Here is an 8,860-nt window from a genome sequence, read left to right on the forward strand (position 1 = left end):
GCTGCGTGTTCGTTATTTCACGCCTTTGCAGTTCCGAACTCGTGCTTTCGCTCGAACTTCGGTTCTCTCTCATGCGAGGACGTTGGTCCCGTTGCTAGATTGTCTAGCAAGCACACCATAGTACTAAACATTTAATGAATTAATACTTTATTAATTGATCAGCATTTAGGTTGAATTGCCATTGAATTGAAGAAGTAGTTTACTAATTGGGATGATTAATTCATTTATAATTTAATTAACCTATTTATTAACAGTTTCGATGACAACTGAATTTAATGCAACTGAATTCTTTATTTATATAAATAAGTAACCAATTCACAGGCTCTATTAAATTACCGCTTGATTTGTTAAGTAATATATTAACTTAGGTAATCAGTTACTTCACCAAACTAATTATTTACTGTCATCTTAGTGACCAAAGAATTGATCCGTTGTAATTAAATATTTAATAAACAACCTATTTTATTAATTAATCCGGTAATGAATGATTGACAGTTCGTGCGGACCCGCTCTGATGGCACACACTGCCGACACGCACTAATTACAGGTCCTTACACGCCACTTACTTCTTTTACATTTTTTTGCGATTGGGGACAAGGAACATTACCTTGATAGCGGGAGAACCAGGAGGATACGGCTTCATTGTCAGCATTATTGGAAAGCATTTCTTCCCGATGTGGTTTGTCAGGCGTTCAAGTGAAGTTGAAACAAAGAGAGCTGCGAGAAAACAGGCCAGCGTTTCTTCCCACCTGACATGACGTCGCCAACAGCCCAGCAAAGCTCACAGTTTTCACAACGGGTTTTCTATTGTGCACTGTCAGGTGATGGCGGCAAAAAGCACAAATTGAAATTTTAACGCAAGTAAAGGTCAGACGGAAATGCCGGCAGAATTAAAAAAATATTTGACCAAGGCAAAAAAATCTTGTCTGTTTTGTGCATTAAAACTTATCCTTAAAGTACATTTGAAAAGCTGTACAATTTTACTGAATTTCACCTAAAACCTCGGGCATGATTAGTAATTGCAAATATATTAGGTATTAAGAGTCTATTGTTCCCTTTATCGGCAGCAATTTTTTTTCCTTTACTTCATCTTGTGCTTGTTCAAAGCAGCCTACATTAGAACGTTTTGATTTCGTCACTGTTTCTGCGAAAACGACTGCAAAGTGAAATTTATGTTTGTGATGAGTATTGTGTAATAGAAAGAATGTATGCGATAGACGTGTTTTAGTTTAGTCAGTAACGTCACGCTGGCAGAAACAGAGGCGTAAACCATGTTATAAAGTGATGTCCACGACTGGTCGAAGCTTGGCGCTTAATGTATGTAGTCATATTATTGGTCGTAGAAAGCACTTCACTTAAGATGAGTATAGATACGTGATGGCTTCACGGCTGAAAAGCGGAATAAGAAACAATAAAAGAAGCTAGCAAGTACTAACGACGGCAATATTAATTAGCCACAGCGCTTTTAGCGAGTTATAGCTGCGAGAGCGCAACAAAGGTTTGGGGTATCCTACTTACTGTTTCTCATCAATTGCACTGTTGAGCTGTAGAGCAACCAGCTCTGCCAAGAATTTTGTTGAGCACACAGGATTGGCGCACAGTAAGCCACCAAAATAAGTTTGCCGCTTTGCTGAGAGAACAAGAATAAATTCATTGAATTACAATGAACTACAAAAAATATTTCTCGCAGTTTATTTTTGCTAAAGAAAAAATATTGAACGAAGGCATTCTTTTGCAGGTGAACACCAGCACCACGCTCCTCAAAGCGCTATTGAAAGCGCGTTTCCTTTCCTTTCGAAATTTGCGCACAGATCGAGTAGGGGGACGTGCCGTGATCAGTGCGAGAGTGTGTTGCAGTTTAATAGGAGGCGTGATGGGCGGCGGCAGTAGCGTAGTTATCTCGTGCAGTGGCCAGGGAAGCTGATCTGTTCGCGTCGCTGCGGGATCACAACCAAGTAGCGGCAATATTTATTTTGTTTCTCCAGGTTGGCCATGGCCACCCTCATTCAACGCCTCGTTTATTTCCAGTCATTCCCCGCAACAAGTGACAAACGTGAGAGGTTTCACTAGACACCGGCATTTTCCATGTGATATTTCGGATGGAAAAACGTGCACTGAGGACAAATGAAAACAACGCGATCTTTTGTGGACAGTTAAATGCTCATGCAAAGCAAGCGCCATTGTGACGACTGTTCATGAGGGAACTCCTCAATATCCCAAAATTCAACAACCACTCTACCTGACCACCACAAGTGGAAGCTGATTTCAGTACATATCGATGCCACCAGTGGATATGAACGGCATGAATTACACATCGCTATCTACCTAACTATCATGCGCCGTTAACTCCCGTCCGATGCGCTGCAGTTGCGTAACGAATAGTTCGTGTAAAGGAGTGTTTAGAGACAACACTGATAATGCATGAATGGCAAACAAAATACGCCACGGCATGTATGATTTCCTACAGTGAAGTACTGCACGTTTCGCAGTGATTAAACCGCTACAATAATGGTTGTGTGTAACAGTAAGTGAACGAGTCAAAACCATACTGTACTACACTTAGGGATTCTGGGAAGGAGATCGGGAACAGCAGCCATTACATGACACTGGCTGTCACTAAATTTCTGAGCTTCGGACTGATAGAGGTGGTTTCTACTAAATATTGCCACATTCCTGGGTACTCTCGTGGCGCCGTCTCCCGGCCGAACTGCCTTCCCCGCTATTCTGGCTAGCCTTAGCCATGGTGGCGGGCAGGGCTGCTTCTTCGTCCTCTCTTCTGTGTGGTCCCCTCGGGAGTCCGCTGCTACCTCACAGTAAAACGTGTCCTGGCCGTCCCGACTGCCTAGCCATAACATATTTGGTGTAGCCGGCTGGGTAACGTCCTATGTACACTGACTCTGAAGACGCCTTTGAAGCCAGTTCTCAGGGCGTAGACACAACCCCCGTGCACAAAGCGAGCCGCCGCCTGCTAGGCCTACAGCCAGAGTTTAGCGGCCTGACAAAACTGCCAAGGAAGATAACAACCACTGGCAGCCAGACCACTCAACGTTTTAAAGCTGACGCTCCGTTCGTGTTCCACGCGCCCCGGTCACCGCCGACGTTCCACGGAGACAGGTTTAAAGACGTTGAAGATTGGTTGGCCAGTTTCGACCGTGTGGCAGCCTTCAACCAGTGGGACTGTGAGCGCAAGTGGAGGAATGTCTACTTCGCGCTAGAAGACTCGTCAAAGATCTGGTTCGAGAACCACGAGACCTGTTTTGCCACCTGGGAGGTTTTTCGGCGTGAGTTGCTGGCGACATTCGGCAACAGTGAAAGAAAAGAGAAGGCTGAAGTCGCTCTGCACTCCAGGTCGCAGCAGCCAAATGAGAGCGTCACCATGTTCGTTGAGGACATGATGCGTCTCTTCAACCGAGCCGACCCTGCTATGCCCGAGGCCAAGAAAGTGCGCCACCTAATGCGCGGCGTAAAGGAGCAGCTCTTTGCCGGACTGGTCCGTGACCCGCCAAGAACAGTGGCCGACTTCACAAGGGAGGCAACGAGTATCGAGCGGTCTCTGCAGGAACGAGGTGCGCACTACGGACGTCAGGCTACCGTAGCAGCCGCTTCCCAGTACACGCCTACGTCGCTGCCCGCCGAGGAGCTTCGGGAGCTTGTAAGAAGCCTCGTTCGCGAGGAACTGGTGAAACTTCGCCTTGAAGTTCCACAGGCTAGTGTCGCTGCCTTAACGGACGTGGTCCGTGACGAAATCCGACGAGCTGTGCAGCCGCCTCCCGCTCCACACCCGGCGCCCTCCGTTATGACGTACAGCGAAGCACTACGAAGTCCTAGGCCAGCGATGCAAGCCTTTTTCCCCGTCGTTTCCGTGCCAGTACCATCCCTGCCAGTACCTGCCATGCCAGTACCACCCATGCCGCAGGAGTTCAGGCCCCCCATGAGCAAAGCGCACGTGTGGCGTACGCCAAATAATCGGCCGCTCTGTTACCACTGCGGGGAGCCCGGCCACATCATCCGTCACTGCCCCTACCGCAGAATGGGTTTAAGGGGGTTTTCACCTGACGCACCTCGACCACGCTACGGTGAAAGACCACGGGTATCTAGCTGTACCTGGCCGATAACGTGCAGTCCTCGATCCCGCAGCGACGCCAGTCCCGATCGCCATCCCCAAGGCGGTTCTCTTCGCCCGGCCGCCCGTCGTCCTCTGGCCAGTTTAGAGGCGCATCCCCACATCGGGAAAACTGAAGACGTTGTCCTCCGGGGGTAGGGCCGCCGCTACTGGAACCTGTCAAGAGCCTCCACCCGAACATTCGCCGCGACACTCCGATCAACGACGACGTGACCCGACGACATCAACGACGCGCTGCGACCGACTGGTTTCCGCCGAAATTCCGGTATCCGCCGACAACCATGACGTTACCGCACTCGTGGATACCGGCGCCGATTTTTCTGTAATGAGCAGTCGGTTAGCCACAGCCCTGAGGAAGGTTCTAACTCCTTGGTCCGGGCCGCAGATCCGGACAGCTGGTGGCCATGTCGTAACTCCGATTGGTGTCTGCACTTCGCGAATCCAGATGCGCGGTGTTACTTTCCCTGGTTGCTTTGCTGTGTTACCCGAGTGCTCAAGGACCTCATACTCGGTTTGGATTTCCTTCAGGAGTACGGTGCCGTCATCAATCTTCAGGAGCTAATCGTGTCGTTTTCCACCCAAGGCCCTGTCGACGACGATACCGTGCCACGCAGGGTAAGTTGTGCGTCTGTGATGACCAGGTGTTGATCCCGTCAAGAGCCAGCATGTTTGTTACCGTAGAGTGCGATAACAGCCCCAGCACTCGTGGCATCGCTGGAACCAACATCTCGCTGCTCCTGGGTCGGCAAGTGTGCGTAGCTCGCGGAATTATTGAATTGAACAGCGGGCGAACCGGACTTTTGGTGACCAATTTTGGTTCTGAACATCAGTGTTTGCCTGGCAAAACAGCTATTGCGTATTTCGAAGAACTTTGTGAATTCGCGGGACAGCACGCGTTGTCCGAAATCCCGGCATGAGTGGAGGCACCGACCACTCCCATAAAGACCGACGTGAACCCGAACCTCCCGTCACATCAGAAACGCTGCCTGGAGGGCATTATCGAATCTTTCCGCGACTGTTTTGCCTCGACCTCCAAGGTCAGGCAGACTCCGATCACAAAGTACCGCATTATTGTTGACGCAAACCAGCGACCGTTATGTCAGCCGCCTTATCGGGTCTCTTCGAAGGAACGTGACGCCATTCGCCGGCAAGTTCAAGAAATGCTCCAGGACGACGTGATACAGCCGTCGACGAGCCCGTGGGCATCGCCTGTTGTTCTTGTGGCGAAGAAGGATGGGACCCTACGGTTCTGTGTTGATTACAGGCGTCTAAACAAAGTCACCAAAAAGGACGTTTATCCTCTGCCACAGATTGATGACTCCCTGGACCGGCTACGCCACGCCACGTACTTCTCGTCGCTAGATTTACGTAATGGCTATTGGCAAATCGAGGTGGACGAGCGCGACCGGGAAAAGACCGCCTTTATTACACCGGATGGTCTGTACGAATTCCGGGTGCTCACTTTCGGACTGTGCTCGGCTCCTGCCACCTTCCAGCGGATGATGGACACAGTGCTTGCCGACCTAAAATGGCAGTCCTGCCTCGTGTACCTGGATGACGTTGTGATCTTCTCCACCACGTTCGAAGAGCACTTGAGGCGCTTACGTGCTGTGTTCGCCGCCATTCGTTCGGCTGGTCTTTCCCTGAAGCCCGAAAAGTGTCACTTCGCTTTCCAGGAGTTGAAGTTTCTGGGCCACATCGTGAGCGCTAAGGGAGTTAGCCCTGATCCAAGATAAGACAGCCGCTGTCGCTGCTTTTCCCACGCCAACCGATAAGCGAAGTGTGCGCCGCTTTCTGGGTCTCTGCGCCTATTATCGGCGTTTTGTGCGGAACTTCTCCCAGATCGCTGAACCACTCATCCGCCTCACGAAAGATGCCGAACCGTTCTCCTGGGGCCAGGAGCAACAACAGGCCTTCGAAGTCCTCCGGACTCGTCTGCAAAGTACCTTGGCCACTTCGACGAGTCAGCCAACACTGAACTGCACACAGACGCCAGCAACATCGGCCTCGGTGCGGTCCTTGTGCAGTGGCAGGATGGTCTCGAACGCGTAATCGCATATGCCAGCCGCACCTTGTCACGCTCGGAGGCGAACTATTCCACCACTGAAAAAGAATGCCTGGCAATTGTGTGGGCAGTGACCAAATTTCGCCCGTATTTATACGGCCGCCCTTTTAGAGTCGTCAGTGATCAACATTCGCTGTGTTGGCTGGCGAACCTCAAAGATCCCTCGGGACGGCTTGCACGCTGGAGCCTTCGCCTTCAAGAGTTCGACGTCACCATCGTTTATAAGTCCGGCAGGAAGCACAGTGATGCCGACTGTCTGTCTCGTGCTCCTGTTGAGGACAACCGAGCTGATCCCGACGCCGCTTTTGTTTTTCTCGGCGCCATCTCCACGTCCGTCCTCACTCAACACGAAAGAGACGACAGTGAACTACGGCCTCTCATTGAGTATCTTGAAGGAAGCGCTGAGTCTCCTCCGCGAATCTTCTCTCGTGGACTGTCGTCGTTCTGTTTGCGCGATGGCGTTTTGTATAAGAAAAACTACCACCCGACGCAAGCTCGCCATCTGCTCGTCGTACCTGCGGCCTTGCGCGACGAAGTCCTGCAGGCGTGCCATGATGACCCATCTTCTGGTCACCTGGGTTTTTCCCGCACTTTGGCGCGGATACGCCAAAAGTACTACTGGCCCAGGGTTGCCGCAGTTGTACAGCGTTACGCCAGAACTTGCCGCGAGTGCCAACGTCGCAAGACACCACCGACTAAGCCAGCCGGACTACTGCAGCCTATTGATCCACCACACGTTCCTTTCTACCAAGTCCGCATGGATTTACTCGGCCCCTTTCCGGAGTCTTCCCTGGGTAACCGGTACATTGTGGTCGCCACCGACTACCTCAGTCGATACTGTGAGACGAAAGCTCTTCCCCGTGGAACAGCTGCGGAAATTGCCGCCTTCTTCATGCACAACATCGTGCTTCGTCATGGCGCACCCACGGTCGTTATAACTGACAGAGGGACGGCCTTTACCTCGGCGCTGACAGAGGAAGTTATGCGACTCAGCGGCACCAGCCACCGACGAACAACAGCTTATCATCCGCAAACTAATGGACTCACTGAGCGCCTAAATAAGACGATCGCCGACATGGTTTCCATGTATGTCGACGATGACCACCGCAACTGGGATGCAGTACTCCATTACGTTACTTTCGCATATAACACTGCCCTGCAAGAGACGACTCACTTCCCACCGTTTCGCTTAGTCCATGGTCGCGAAGCCACGACTATGCTCGACGCAATGCTTCTTCCTGGTAGTGTAAACTCCGCTGTCGTGGGGGCGGACCGCTTTGTTCACGAAGCTGAGGCCGCCCGCCAACTTGCTCGGCAACATAACCGGCATCAACAAGCAAAAGACGCTCACCGTTACAACCATCGCCACAGGGATGTCACATACCAGCCCGGAAAAAACGTTTGGGTGTGGAGCCCAATACGCCAACGAGGGCGCTCTGAAAAGCTACTTCGGCGGTACTTTGGCCCCTATAAAGTGATACGCCAACTAAGCGAGGTAAACTATGAAGTTCTCCCTCAAGGAACTGTTGGTTCCTCTCGACGACCAACGTCCGAAGTTGTGCATGTAGCACGAATGAAGCCGTACCACGCCCGCTAGCAGCTCACTCGTCTCTACCTGCGGGCGCCGAACACTAAGGTGTTCAGCGTACGCGCCCGTCGAGATGGGGGTCGGCCAGAACCGCCTTATGGAATCCCACACTCGCCCTGCTGTCCAACCACAACACGCTGCCGCTTGAATACTCCGTCGGACAGAGTACCCACGGCTCGGTTTCGGGAACGCTCACCGACCGCGTGCTGCTCGCACTGGAAGTAGCAAATGTCCAGACTACTGAGAGCTGTCTCTCCCTCCTCGCATACGAGATCAAGACGGCCGAGACAGGTTTCCGCGCCCGTCGATGATAACTGCTCCGTGCACCAGGACTACTGCCCCTCTGCACGGGCACCCCATGAACAGCAGGTGTTCGTGTGCCAAAATCCCGTGCGCGGGAAAGCCGCCGTCGGTCCACATGACCTGCCGCGCCGAGGGCGGCGCTTTCCACAGGGGGGGGGGGGGGGGGGGAGCAATGCCACATTCCTGGGTACTCTCGTGGCGCCGTCTCCCGGCCGAACTGCCCTGGCTAGCCTTAGCCGTGGTGGCGGGCAGGGCTGCTTCTTCGTCCTCTCTTCTGTGTGGTCCCCTCGGGAGTCCGCTGCTACCTGGCGCTGCACAGTAAAACGTGTCCTGGACCTCCCGACTGTCTAGCCGTGACAATATTTTGTGTTCCAATAAATTATGTCGCAGCATGTAACTTCTGCAGGCTTGCCTAGGCAAAATTTGCGTCGTATCGCTATCTCGCTGTGCAAAAAAGTGAGTGTTGAATAGTGAATGGTCTCATAAGCTGGCATAAAAACATGGCCTTGAAAAATTCACATTCTAAAGCACTGTTCACTGAGGTTGAGTACAATTTGGTTTCAGAGGGCTGCAAATAATTTCGATGAGGCTTATACGTTGATAGTTGAGAATTTTATTGTATGTCCAAATGTTTTCCTATTACGGGGAGACCATAATGTACATGAAACAGGGTTAAACAGAACACACGCTTCTCTTCCGTACACCAAGAATGTGTTATACCCAAGAAAATAAGTGTGCAAGAACGTATACATAAGCAGCACAGCTCCTCGACGAACAAGTA

Source organism: Amblyomma mixtum, chromosome 10, assembly GCF_055824585.1.
Source record: "Amblyomma mixtum isolate Tamu chromosome 10, ASM5582458v1, whole genome shotgun sequence".
Lineage (NCBI taxonomy): Eukaryota > Metazoa > Arthropoda > Arachnida > Ixodida > Ixodidae > Amblyomma > Amblyomma mixtum.